The sequence below is a fragment of the Scyliorhinus canicula genome, chromosome 1 (assembly GCF_902713615.1).
Source record: "Scyliorhinus canicula chromosome 1, sScyCan1.1, whole genome shotgun sequence".
Taxonomy (NCBI): Eukaryota; Metazoa; Chordata; class Chondrichthyes; order Carcharhiniformes; family Scyliorhinidae; genus Scyliorhinus; species Scyliorhinus canicula.
The window spans coordinates 115,763,390-115,778,246 of record NC_052146.1 but is presented as its reverse complement, the minus strand read 5'-3'; positions in this window follow the sequence as shown (position 1 = coordinate 115,778,246).

Below are 14,857 nucleotides of genomic sequence, written 5' to 3'. Positions count from 1 at the left end.
GGCATTGCCCCATTCGCCGCCCCCAAACAGGGCTGGTTTCTTACCAGGTGCCAGCCCAAGATCGGATCATGCGAAAGCACCTTAATCACATTCGGTCTTGGCGACCACTGCCTCGGAAAATTCCTCATCCATGGAAACTTCTTCTTGAACCGCATTTGCTGCCTGATCAGACCACAGCAGAGCCCCAAAGTGGGTCAAGATGCCAGCATGACTGAGGTTATTGACTCGGAGATGGAATCGCAGGGAGCCTCTGATGGGGAGCCTTCGGAGCCGCAGCCTCAGGCATTGCAGCTGCATTGCCGTTCATGTTGGAAGCACCGTTCACCTTCTAGAGGCACACCACCCGACCCAGCACCTTGGGTGCACGACACCACGCCAGCCACCAAGAGAGTCCAGCACCCTCCTTCTCTATGGTCTTTGGAGGATTCTACAGACTTTGTGGGGAAGGGATGTTATAACCTACAAGGGTCTTGCAGGGTGAGAATGATCAACTACCCCGTGGACCGTATGACTTCTGGTGGCGGCATGTAGAAGGAGGTCACACGGTGGATGGCTCCTGCTTGAGGCTTGATTTTTTTTTAGAATTTAATGCCCGGGGGCAATTTTTCATTAAATAAGTGCAAGAAGACATAAGGAAGAAGGATGTCCAAAAACTCAAATGAAAGCAGTCGTGAAGAAGGGGGCGAATGAAGGTTCGCCATTGAGTGAAAGAACTGGAAAGATGGCGGAGGCTGGGTCGCTGGGTGGGGCTGCACTGTTCACGGCAGAAAAGATGACCCTGGTGTTGGCTTTGGAACTTGAAAAACAGTTCGCAAAGCACATGGAGGTGATGAGGAAGGACATGATGGCAGCATTGAAGGTGTTGGTGGAGGAGGCGATTGCCCCGGTGAAGGCGGCGGTGTCGAGGACATCGGCCGAGGTGTGGGAGTAGGGCGAGAAACTGAAGGGAGTGGAAGAGGCCTTGTCGCAACACAGCGATCAACTCACCTCGATGGGTGAGGAGCTGCAGAGGGTGGTGGAGGCCAACAAGGGTCTGTGAGCCAAAATGGAGACCCTGGAAAACAGATCTAGGCGGCAAAATCTGAGGATCGTGGGCCTGCCCGAAAGGATGGAGGGCCCGAGGCAGACGGAGTATTTTGCCAAGATGTTGGCGGAGCTGTTGGGGGAGGAGGACGATCGCTCTTGGTACGAACTGGAACTCATAGGGCGTGGAGGCCTAAACTAAAGGTGAATGAGCCGCCAAGAGCAGTGATTATTTGTTTCTGTAGGTACCGCGTGAAGGAGAAGGTCCTGTGTTGGGTAAAGCAGAAGCGGGAGGTGCAGTGGGCTGGAGCTGGTGTACGTATATACCAGGGCAGGGATTCCCTGAGCCTGTGCCGGTTCGGAGAATCGCCGGGGGTGGGGGGCGAGACTCTTGCCACGCCACTCCAATGCTGGCCCCCCGATTCTCTGGCAACTGGAGTTTCGGGGCCAATATTGCTCGCGCGGTCACCTCAGCGCCGGTCGGGGGCCAATGAAAGTGGCCCCCGCGCCGATTCTCCGCGTTTGACGGCCCAAGTGCCCGCCGAGTCCCACCAGCGCGGTTTACATATGGTCCCACCTGGCAGGACCTCGGCATTCTGGCTGCGGGGCCCATCCTGGTCGGGTGGCGGGGGATCCAACTCCGCTGGGGGTGGGGAGGGGGCCTCTATGGTGGCCAGGCCTGCGAGCGGGAGCTACTGATCGTCCGATGCGCTCATTCCGGGAGGGGGCTATGCCCTTCTGCGCCGGGGCCATATAGGGCTCCGCCATGTTTCCCGGGGGCCGGTGCGGAGACGGCAACCACAAGCATGCGCCGGCGCGGAGACGGCTGTGGCGCGCATGCGTGGACCCGCGCAGGCTATGGCACGAAAGCGCAAACCCGCGCCGGCCTTGTATGGTCCCGTGCCATTCTAGCCCCCAAGGAAGAGGAGAATGACTGGCCCTGGAGGCCCGTTGACGCCGGCCTCGCTTGCGTCGGTTTTGACGCCAGCTTCAACACTTGGCTGCGATATCGGTGAATCCTGGCCCAGGACTTTACTATGGAGCTGACGAGGAGGTGGGCGGCCTTCGGTGAAGACGGCACTGTATAACAGCAGGGTGTTGTTCGGCATAGTGTACCCAGCTAAGTTGAGGGTGACCTACAACTCCAAAGACATTTATTTTGAGACTGTGGAAGTGGCGGAGGCATTTGTGAAGGCAAAAGGACTGGGGCAAAAGTGAGAAATGGGACTGAGGATTGGTCTTTGTCTGAGAGTTGTGGGGATGGAGAAGTAAATGTAGCTCTATTTTTCACTGCATGTTGTTATATGTGCTGAATGAGTGGGACAAGGTAAGAGCTGGGATTTTCCTTTGCAATGATGAACCTTTGGGGTTTGTGTGTTTACACTAGGGTTGTATGTTGAAGGCGATTTTGCTGTTTTCCTGAGACCAGGCAGGGCGGAGGGGATTGGAGGGGAGTGGGTCTGGGCAGGGGCCTCCACACTGGCTCGCTCAAGCTGGCCGTGAACAGGAGTGTGGTGGAGAGAGGGGCTGCGGCCATGGGAGCCTGGTCGAACAGGTTTTGATGGGCCGAGGAGGTGTGAAAAGGATTCTCCGCTCCCCACGCCGGGTGGGAGAATCGCGGGAGGGCCGGGCGACTCAAGACACGCCGCCCCGGCACCCCCTGCGATTCTCCCACCGCCCGCTCGGAGAATCGCCGCTCGCCGTTTTTCACGGCGACCGGCGATTCACCGGCCCGGATGGCCGAGCGGCCTGACGTTCCCGACCTGTTCACGCTGGCGGAAACCGCACCTGGTCACTGCCGCCATGAACATGGCGCCAAAGGTTCGTTTGTGGCTTGTGGGGGGCAGGAGGGGACTGGCCCGCGATCGGTGCCCACCAATCGTCGGGCAGGCGTCTCCAACGGATGCACTCTTTCCCCTCCGCCGCCCCGCAAGATCAAGCCGTCACGTCTTGCGGGGCAGCGTCAAGGCCCGGCGGCCGAGTTTCTCACAACGCCGCTGCTAGCCCCCTGGGGGGGTGAGTAGGGTGTGAGGAGCGGACACTGACGCCGTCTCACGCCGAGTTCACGACGGCCTTCCCAATGCCGCGCGGGAGCGGAGAATCGTGCCCGGGGGGAGGGACTGATACTAGGTGAGGTGTTTTCGAGAGGAAGTGGATGGGAGGATTATGGGGGGGGGCGGGTGCTTCATGGTAACAATGGGACGGGGCAGGCCAAGCCCAGTGGGCAAGGCCTCGAGTTATGATGGTGATGGATCGGAGGAGAGTGGGTTGGGGTGAGAGACCCCCGGTTAGGATAGTTACGTGGTTTGTTAGAGAGAGGTTTTCAGTGTCAACTCGGGGGTAGTGCTCATGAACTTGGAACCAGGGCCCCTAGAGGCCTTTTTCGTGGGGCTGGACTGGCTCGGATGGCAGGCGGGTGCGGGGGCAGATGTTAGCCTTTGCCTCGCTGGTTGCCCGGAGGCGGGTCCTGTTGGGGTGGAGGTTAGCTTATTGACATGGCTTGGGAGGGGTGGGGGTTCTACTTGAATTTCTTCGACTCTCGAGAGGTGAGGTCTCAGCTGAGGGGGATGAAGGAAGGGTTTCACAATTCATGGAGGCTGTTTATTATGCACTTTGGAGAATTATCATAGAATTTACAGTGCAGAAGGAGGCCATTCGGCCCATCGAGTCTGCACCGACTCTTGGAAAGAGCACCCTACCCAAGGTCAACACCTCCACCCTATCCCCATAACCCAGGAACCCCACCCAACACTAAAGGCAATTTTGGACACTAAGGGCAATTTATCATGGCCAATCCACCTAACCTGCACATCTTTGGACTGTGGGAGGAAACCGGAGCACCCGGAGGAAACCCACGCACGCACGGGGAGGATGTGCAGACTCCGCACAGACAGTGACCCAAGCCGGAATCAAACCTGGGACCCTGGAGCTGTGAAGCCATTGTGCTATCCACAATGCTACCGTGCTGCCATTGAACATTTTGTGGGGGGGAAGAGAGGGTCGGCGGTATTGTTGTTTTTGGTTACACCATTTACGGATTGATTGTTAATTTGTGGGTGTTTTTTACCTGGAATGTACGGGTGCATGTTTTGATCGGTATATTGAGTGGGGAGCAGTTGTGAGTGGGCGATTGTTATTGTATTTGTTTTTGTTTGATTTTCCTTTGGTTGTTTATTGATGACAATGTTGAAAATGAGAAGAATAAAAATACTTTTTTAAAACTACCCCTTGGATCTTGCAGAATACGAGCCCCGCCCCACCCCCGATAAGGGGGCGAGGGGACCTCCAACAATGTCTGGTTATATATGAATAGAGTTGGCCAGTAAGGCACCGACGAGGGAAAACCTAGCAGGGACATACAGGAACTGGGCAGCACAGTAGTACAAGTGGATAGATCTGTGGCTTCACAGCGCCAGGGTCCCAAGTTCGATTCCCCGCTGGGTCACTGTCTGTGCGGAGTCTGCACGTTCTCCCCGTGTCTGTGTGGGTTTCCTCCGGGTGCTCCTGTTTCCTCCCACAGTCCAAAGACGTGTAGGTTAGGTGGATTGGCTATGCTAAATTGTCCTTAGTGACCAAAAAGATTAGGAGGGGTTATTGGGTTACGGAAATCGGGTGGAAGCGAGGGCTTAAGTGGGTCGGTGCAGACTTGATGGGCCGAATGGCCTCCTGCTGCACTGTGTGTTCTATGTATATAATAGTAGTTGTAAAATAAAGTACATTTTTGTTTCTACAAACCCGGTGGGGACTCTTTGTGGCCTTATAAAACAGTGCTTATCACTTCTCTCAGTCAGGCAATGCCTCTCCCAGTACCTTACCCAAAGGGCTGAATCTAGATTCCAAAGTGTTAGCAGGTTGTCCAATCAGGAGATATGGCACACCTGACATTCAGAGACCGCTGCTTGTGTGAGGGAATGTGAGGCATTCAGAGCCCTCTAAACTTCTCGAACTACTCTGAAAAAACAGTAGGGATGAAATAGTTCAGGCGATGCACCAGAATTGCAGCCCTACTTTCCAGTTCTGTGGCTGCTTTTTAACCTGATCAAATGTCACAAGTCAAATATATGCACAAAAATCATCCTGGTCTGACTGTTGACTATACCTGACTACAAAGCCGGCCTGGTCATTGGCTGGGCTTGACTGCAGGGAATTGACTATTGATGCGGCCTACCTATTGACTATTGGTTTGGTCTACCTATTGAGTGCATCTGACTACAAAGTAAGCCTGGTTATTGACTAAGCCTACCTATTGACTCGTTTTGACTATTAAATAGGCTTGACTATTGACTGGACCTAGCTATTGACTTGGTTTGGCAGAAGCACAAGTTTTTGATCTTGACCAGGCCTGACTACAGAATAGGCCTGATTATTGACTGGGCCTAACTACAGAATAGGCCTGATTATTGACTAGGTCTGACTACAAAATAGGCCGATTATTGACCAGGCCTGACTACAGATTCGGCCTGACTATTGACCAGGTCTGATTAAACAATAGGGCTGATTATTGACCAGGCCTGATTTCAGAATAGGCCTGACAGTTAACCAGGACTGACTAAAGAATAGGCCTGACCATTGACCAGGCCTGGCTACAGAATAGGCCCGATCATTGACCAGGCCTGACTATAGAATGGCCTGATCATTGACCAGGCCTCACTACAGAATAGGTTCAATCATTGACCAGGCCTGACTATAGAATGGGCCCATTCATTGATCAGGCCTGACTATAGAATAGGCCCAATCATTAACCAAACCTGGCTATAAAACGGCCAGATCATTCACCAAACCTGTATACAATAGGCCTGACAATTAACAAGGACTGACTGTCCACTCTACACAACCATCGCTCAGACCTGAACACATCAGGGCTATTCATTCACTGGCTCTGCCTGACCATCGGTTAGGTCTGTGAGCTCGACCAGATCATCAACAATTTCTGTATTGATTATATCTGGCTCTCCATGAAACATAACTGTCAGCTAAGACCTTGCTATCATCCCTTCACTATCATTGCAACCTAGCAAAACAACTCCTTGACCTGGCTACTGTTTGCAAAGAAACATCACATTGATAAAAGTGGTTACATTTTCTTGAATTATCACAACATGAAGCAAATTCTTTCAGTGACCTCTGATCTGCCACATTAATGAGAAACTAGTCAGGGACAGAGACTGCAACACACAGCCAAGTGTCTTCAAAAGTGAATTTAAATTCAGTACAGCCAAGTTCTCTTGGGCCCAAATCCATTTATTTTCTTTGAGTTTGTTAAAAAGCAAATGCGAGACTAGTTTTCAAGGTTATGAAGTGGGTGACCCTTTCATCGGGGAAATTATTCATTGTGACCAAGGGTTCAAATACCAAGGATTCATGTTAAAAAAATAGTCAATTAGCACAAATTAGGGAAATCAGGGGAAACATTGGACATGATTTAACCACCGCGTTGGGCCTGGAGCGGATCTGAGCACGCCGGTTAAATAGCGGGAAAGGCCAAAATCGAGATTCGTGCCAGGCTCGATTCAGTTTGTTATCTAACTGGTGTAGCCAGATGGCCATCTGCAAAGGACCATGGGAATTCTGGCCAACCCAGGACTCAGACACACTCAGGGCTTGTGTGTGTATTTGTAACCCAGATAGCTAGATACGATCGAAACCCCTACTCGTTTGCATTCTAATTGCCCATTTCCCCAGAACAAAAGAACTGTACTCAGGTACCCGATACAGATGCAGACTAACCGCTGTCACTCCCTTTGCTACGAAAGCCCAAACAGACAAGGTCAATGACCGCTCAGGACATGCCCAGCCATCAAGGCACCCCCCCCTTTATTGGCCAAAATCGAAGGCAGTGATCGAAGTCTGTCGAATTATTGGGTCCAAGTTAAGGACCGTCCCAAAGAGTGCGAAATCCCAGAGGGATAAGAAGAGACATAGCCATGTGCTCAGTCTCTCTTGGATCTGGCCTATGCCAACTCAAGTGCAGCATAATGACCAGACAAACAAGTTCAAGACCAACGATCGTTACCAGACGGATGAGCCCAGCAGAAACAGAGCCACTTCTTCCACCCAGCCACGCAAGACCCGGACAAAGGCCGTGTCCATCTGCATAGAGCCGATTGCCCTGAAATTAAGTACAGGTTATTGTAGTTGTTAGGTGTAGTTTAACTTGTAGTATTTTGTGTTGCATGTCGAAGTAATCCTTGTGTGTAAATAAACTACCTTTGAACTTGTACTGACTAACTGGTTGTATGGTCCTTTGATCGATATCTGGTAAAGCCTTGTGGTGGTATCATTTGATACCTGGCAACTCTAAAGAGCATCATTATTGGCGTCTCTGGTGCGAATTGGCAACATTATTGGTGACTCTGATGGGATAGTGTTCCACTCATTAAAAAGAGCAACACTGGCCCGCTCCCAATGGCGAGTTCCAGATCATGTCCAAATATGGCGAGCACCCCATTCGCGAGATTGATGTTGAATTCAACGGCCTCCCGGGAAATAAGCATCTCCCCGCGAGAAATTAAGTGGGTGTTGTTTAGTATTCCATTTTAAAACCATGAAGCTGGCGCAATGGCTGCTGAGGGAGACTGAGGAGGTGAGTAGCCACCTCCATTCTCAGATATGCAGCTCAAGGGCACTGGAGTTGCTGCCCCAGTGCTCGGTGGAGGGGGGCAACACCTCAGTGTAGTTATCAGGCTTAGTTGGGGGGGGGCTGAAGCGTTCCAAACCAGGGGTTGCACCTGGGCCGAGGGCGGGGGTGGGGGGGGGGTGTAGTTTTTTGTATGTGAGACCTTCAAGCCATCTTTAAATATTGTGGATTTGTGGATACCCATAACAGGGACAACTACAGCTGCTGCCTGGCTGTCCTACCAAACACTTCCAAGGCAGAGTCATGTTATTGGTTATCTACTGAAAGTCACTTCAACTCCCTTTGACTGGGAGCAGCCTCTAGTTTCACAGCTGCAGGGCTGTTGCTAATAAGAAATTGTCCTCGTTGGTTGCGCAAGCACTTCACAGCTCTCAAGTGGCTTCTTGTGGGTACATGTGGGTACATTTTGTGGGTACATCTTGTGGGTACATGTGGGTACATTGTGGGGGCAGCAGGGTAGCATGGTGGTTAGCATAAATGCTTCACAGCTCCAGGGTCCCAGGTTCGATTCCCGGCTGGGTCACTGTCTGTGTGGAGTCTGCACGTCCTCCCCCTGTGTGCGTGGGTTTCCTCCGGGTGCTCCGGTTTCCTCCCACAGTCCAAAGATGTGCGGGTTAGGTGGATTGGCCATGCTAAATTGCCCGTAGTGTCCTAATAAAAAAGTAAGGTTACGGGGGGGGTTGTTGGGTTACGGGTATAGGGTGGATACGTGGGTTTGAGTAGGGTGATCATGGCTCGGCACAACATTGAGGGCCGAAGGGCCTGTTCTGTGCTGTACTGTTCTATGTTCTATGTTCTATGTGCAATGTCTCAGACGATGATTATTGCATCGCATTGCAATCAAACTTTGAAGCCTGCACACTTTGCCTAGAAGCATGAGCACCAAGAGGCAGCAGCCAACAATCAAACACTCAAGAACTTTACTTCAGCACTAGGGATATCCTCACGACCAAAGGATGAGAGCGTGGATCAGGGGAGGGCACCTGAGCATAGACTCCCCAATATTCCTGGCAAGGGTCAAGGTCTAGGGGCTCCTGCTGTGGCCAGGGTGAGTATGCAGAGAGGTTTTACAGCAAGACTGGTTTGGTGAATGGCACTCTGGGAGAAGGTGGAAATTGTAAGCTTGGGGGGTTTTGATGATCATGGGGTCGAAGCCCTAACTGAGTATCGGTCTCTCTCCTTCTCTAATCCTTACAGGTACCAAAATGGATGGTGGTATTGGCCCACAGAGACTGGTGCTGGTGGCAGCCAATGCGGCCAGACACCGGTGAAGGCGTGGCAGCATCGATGCTGGCTGGAGGTGGCACCCTATGTGTAGGGGGCCGCTGTACACCCTGATGACCCTGGCGCCCATCAGGCTAAGGAAGAACCCAGAGGGGGACGCCAGCGATGGCCCATGGTGTGCAGGCGTCATTTATCTCTCAAGGCAATGATGGACAGCATGTGCCACAGGAGACTCCATCTCAACAAAGAGACGGTGCAGTACCTGTACCATGTCCTCGTTGACTTGGCACCCTACGGAGGAGGAGGATACCCGCTGCCGGTGGCCGTGAAGGTTACCTCAGCCCTGAACCTCTATGCCACTGGTTCATTCCAGGGCTTGAGTGGGGACTTGTGCGGTATTTCCCAAGCTACAGTGCATCTGTGAGGTCATCAATGCCCTGCATGCCTGGGCAGCTGACTATATCAAATTTGAGTTGCATCAGGCCCAACAAGATGCCCGAGCCACAGGATTCTCCACCACAGCCGAGTGCCCCAGGTCCAGGTGGTATTTGATGGCACGTATGTCGCCTTGTGCACTGGGGCATCAGGGAGTGACCTTCATTAACAGGGAGGGGTTCTATTGCCTGAACGTTCAACGTGGGTCCCACCCCGATTACCCTGTTCCACCTGCCAAGGGTCTGTGCATCATCACCCCAGGGTAATGGGGCTGTGTCGACACTGTCAGCAGATCAACATACAAGGCAGGAGAGTGATGATCACTTGCTGTGGGGTAAGCTCTGGTGCTCCTCAATTTATGCCAAAGTCTGACTCCTATCTTTCTGCTGACAGCGGGTTCACACCCATCCTTTGAACGGCGTCTCCAGAGAGGGTGTTTGATCTTGTGTAGCCATCTGGGATGGCCACTTCCAACTAGGTACAGAGAAACTCACAAAGCCTAGTGGGTAAAATGGACAAGCCAAGACTCAGGCAGGCTCAGAGCCTGAAATGTATATTTGTCAGCAAGAAGTCGAGACGATATCAGAACTCCGTCCAATTAGCATGTTAATGGGGCCGATTAGCATTTGATGGCCCATCTTCACCAAAACAAAGGACTGGTACTCAAGCAACCGGGACAGTCCCAGACATTTCGGCGCCACCCCCTGTTCAAGGGAAGCGCAAACAACGGGGTCAATGACCGCTTGGGACACGCCCAGCCATTCAGATCCCCGCCCACTTATTGGTTAGAAATCGAACGGAGTGATCAGGGATCACCCAATTAGTAAGGCCCAAATCGAAGGACCGCCCAAAAGAGCGCGAAAACCCCCCCAAGTATAAGAGGAAGAGTTCGCCATATGTTCGCTCTCTCTTGGCCTTGGTACCCCGGTCACAGCCATCGCCAAGTGCAGCAACACCAGAAGCAAGTCCAAGTTCAACGCTCGCTACCAGACGGATGAGCCTAGCTGAGCAGCAGTTACTCCTTCAAACCCAATAGATCCAGAATTGAACAGCGGCCACTGTTTTCTGACCCAAGCCTGGTGCCCGAAGTTAAGTACAGGTTGTCTTAGTCTATAGGTGTAGTTAACTAGTAGTGTTTATGTTGCATGACTAATTGTGTATAAATAAAGTACCCTTGACCTTGAACTAACTAACTGGTGTTTGGTTCTTTGATCGATAGCCGGTTGAAACTTGTGGTGGTATCATTTGATACCTGCCGACTCTAAGCATTAGGACATAGATAGCACAGAAAGAAGGGCAAACTCACTGATTGCCATAATTGGAACAGAGCAACAGAAAGGACAGAGAAAAGAGTGTAGGAAAGAAAGGCAACACTTGGACACTGTGCCCTTGGGGTGGGAGGAGCGGAAGGTAAAGGGGATGAGGTGCAGGCAGGCCCGCTGTGAAAATTAACATGATAGAAACTTCACATGTATCAGGTGTGACATGTTTTAATTGTGGACATTTGGCATTTCCATTCCCCCGAGCTACAGATAGTGACCTCACCAGGGCCCACTCAGTGATCCTCAATATTCTTGATCTTACATGGTCCACGGCTACTCCTAGATGTGTCCTTAGGATGCACAACAGAGGTGGAGGCAGCGTGCTGCCTTTCACGCCCTGGGCCTTTGATGTCCTTGGCGGACGACCTTTGGAGGGCCTGGAGCTGGAAGGCCCCGGCCGACTTACCGGTGAATGGCTACGCTGCGCCTCCCTGTTCTGCCTGCTGCCATTGAGATGTGCCAGAGTCAGGAAGGGTGAATTTGGAAGAACTGGAAACCGGCGTCATCCCCATGGTGACAGGTCCTGGGTTAGCATCAACTCCTGCAGCTGTAGCCTTTGGGATGCCTTCAATTGATTACGTTCTCGCTGGAATGTCGCTGACCTCCCCGCTTGAATCTCACAGCCATATCCTAGCATCTGTATCAGCTCTGGGATAACCTTGACCAGTGAGTCAGCATCTGACTGGGACTCAGCTGAGTCCTGGGAACCAGCAATGGCGGGAGGTTTGTTGGGGCTCATTTCCGGCACTAAGTGCCGTTAAATTCCGACCGCCATCTCGCCAACGCGGCTATCAAGAATCATCGCAACCAAAATTACACCTAGAAAAGTTTCCTTTAAATTGCACCCCCAGGCTCTCAAAGGATAATGAAAATACTGAATGACTTTCCAGAGAAGGAATATTGTGGCAGGTAGTCCGAATCAATTTGCAGCTGTGTTGCTGTGGAGAGAAGGGCAAGTTTATTGAGAAAATGTGCAGGCTGCAGTTGGACCTAATAAAACGATTTACATTGCAACAGGAAAAGGAGTTTGAAAGTCAAGTGGAACTGGGCCAATGGCCTTCAATCTCTGGTGTCCTGTCATTTTTTTTATTTTTTTTTGTATGTCCTTTTTTTCTGGCATCCTATCGTGATGGGGTTTCTTCAATGCCTCGCTTGCTAAGTGAACTGGTCACTGTAGTACCGGGCCTTACAATCCAAGAAGAGCTCAGGCTCCATCTCTGATCTTTGTTGAAATAGTTGATCTTGGAACAGAGTGGTCGAATTGTCAATTCAGACTGGACATATTTCTGAAGATTTCATCGTATCCTCAGTCCGTCCTGCCCCCACTCTCCCGCCATTGTGTGGCCATCTAAAATGGCCGCCCGCAGAGGATGAATGGGAATTGTGGTCAGGTTGGGGCACAGACAGGACAGAACTTGTGTATATTGCAAACAGCAACTCAGACTTATACAGAAACTCACACCTATCAGAGCCAATCACCGGTCTCCTCAGGACAATGGGCTTCAGATTGAAACTTATCACTAGTAGCAGACTCATGGGCGCCTATTTGCCTTATTTGGGAGTGCCTGCGTGCCTTGGACAATAGAAACTAGTATCCGCCCCTAATTGGCCAGAATCGATCAGGGTGATTGAAATCCTATCGATTCATTGGATCCCTACCTGACACCGCCCAAAAGAGCGTGAAAGTTTGGAGGATAAGAGAAACTGCGCAACCAACATACTGTCTCTTTTGGGACCGGCTTCTGTCATCCAACTGCAGCAAATCATCCAGCCAAGTTCAAGGACCCACGATCTTCAACTGAAAGAGACATTCAGCCTAGACGAACCAAACAACCTCCAGCTGCCACATGTGGGGACCCAGATAAGGCGTTATCTAACCTGCACAGAGCTGGTCCCTTGGAAGTTAAGTAAAGGTCGTTTAAACTGCTAGATATAGTCTAATGTGTTGTGGCGTGTAGTTTATTAAGTATAGAACTAATCCTGTGTAATAATAAACTGTGATTATACTGAAACACTTGTGTGGTCATTTGTCCAATAGACGGAACACACTCGCATATTGTGGTTATTAATAACGATAGAAGTCAATAATTGGTATATATTCTGGAGGCACTGCCTTCCTCCATAGCTGATTGAAAGAAGAACAGGGGCGGGATCCTCCACTTCGCCGGCAGCGCACTCACGCCCGCGGATTTCCTGATGGCGGGAGGGTGGGCACAACGGGATACCCCATTGGCCGGTTGCCGGGTCGGAGGACCACTTTGCCGAGTCGGAGGACCCCGCTGCCAGAAGACGGGTCTGATGGGAGGGAGATCCCACCCCAGATTCTTTGGGCTGAAGTTTGGTGGCCTGCCAAAAGTGGGGACCTTTGTTGGATCGACTCCCCGATCATATCCTGCAAATGGAGAATTTTACTGACAGTAGGACTGGAATCGAGGTAGCCCTTGTGGTCCACTTAAGGGCCATTCTGCGATACTGTCAGCATTTCCCCAACAATGGGGTCATGCTCACCTTGTGAGGAGGCTGCCGGTTAAATCGAAGCAGCTCCCTTGCGGCAGGCTGAGAGGGGCTGGGGTTGAAGCTATTACAAAACAAAGCGGGAGCCATGTGCAGTGAAGGCAGCCATCGTGGCCGCCTGCAGAGCTTTCCCCTCTAGCATTCAGCCCCTCAATTGTATTGAAGATTTTTTTCCCCTACCTGCTGTAGGCTGCAGGACCCAAAACTGTTCCTGTGATTGGGTTGACAGCCCTCGGGGTCAGGCTATTGTACACCTGCAAAACTCAGGGAGAGGCAGCCGAGACCCCCCTCCCCCCACCCCCACCCCCCTGCCACTGGACCACCGTGCCGTCCATGCACGTTTTCTCCTGATGTTGTACTCTTTGCCTAACTGGTACAATACTGCCCTTTGTTACCCAATTGGTTTAACCTTGACTGCGAGTAAAACGTTTCTACCCTGACCTTCGGTGTTTCTACAACTAATATGTGAAAATGTTCAAAGAAGATGAAAAAAATCCAAATGCCTCGCTGATTTTTCTGCCTGGATGTTGCTCACAGCAGTATTAATCTCCAACTCCTGAAGACTCAATGTGGTAGTAAGTATGGTGTCATGGGTTACTGTTTGAAGGGAATCAGAGGTAGCCTAATGAGAAGCTGCAAGTGCTAAATTATTTCATGGGATGTGGGCATCACTGGCAGGGCCAACATTTATGCCCATCTCTAATTATCCTTGAATTGAGTAATTTGGTAGAACATTTCAGATATATGAGTCACTTTGCTGTGGCACTGGTGTCATGTGTAGGTCAGATCGGGTAAGGATGGCGATTTCCTTCCCGAAATGACATAGACATAGAACATACAGTGCAGAAGGAGGCCATTCGGCCCATCGAGTCTGCACAGACCCACTTAAACCCTCACTTCCACCCTATCCCCGTAACCATATAATCCCTCCTCACCTTTTTTTGGTCACTAAGGGCAATTTACCATGGCCAATTCCAACTAACCTGCACATCTTTGGAGGAAACCGGAGCAAACCCACGCAGACACGGGGAGAACGTGTAAACTCTGCACAGACAGTGACCCAGCGGGGAAATCAAACCTGGGACCCTGGCGCTGTGAAGCTACAGTGCTAATCACTTGTGCTACCGTGAGTAGGGTTTTTAGTAGGGTGAATAACATGATACTGGGGTTTGTGTGGTGGGTACACTTCCCCGGACCAGGAGGGTGTTTCTGGAAAGGTATAGGCGAAGACGGGGGGGAGGACCCTGGCGCTGTGAAGCTTCAGTGCTATCCACTTGTGCTACCGTGCTGCCCAATGATTTTACAACAATCGACAATGGTTCCATGGTCATCATTAGACTTTTAATTCCAATTTCACCATCTGCCCTGGCGGGATTCGAATCCGGGTCCACAGAGCATTACCCTGGATCTCTGGAACACTAGGCCTGTGACAATACCACTAGGCCATCGCTTTTCTTTGTGTTCATTGTTCTCTGTGTTAACTCATTAACTTCATACTTTGTGAAGTAAATTTTCAATTGACCATCCAGCTGATGCAAAAATTCCCAGATGGCAACGATTACAATGGAAACATAAATTGGGCAATTTTTGAAAAGATAGACAATCCATAATGCCAGTTAAATGCCCAAGTGGCAGGTTGAAAATCCACTCCTGTATAAGGAGATGTTATTGTTAACAAAGGGCCAGAGAGGGGATATTATAA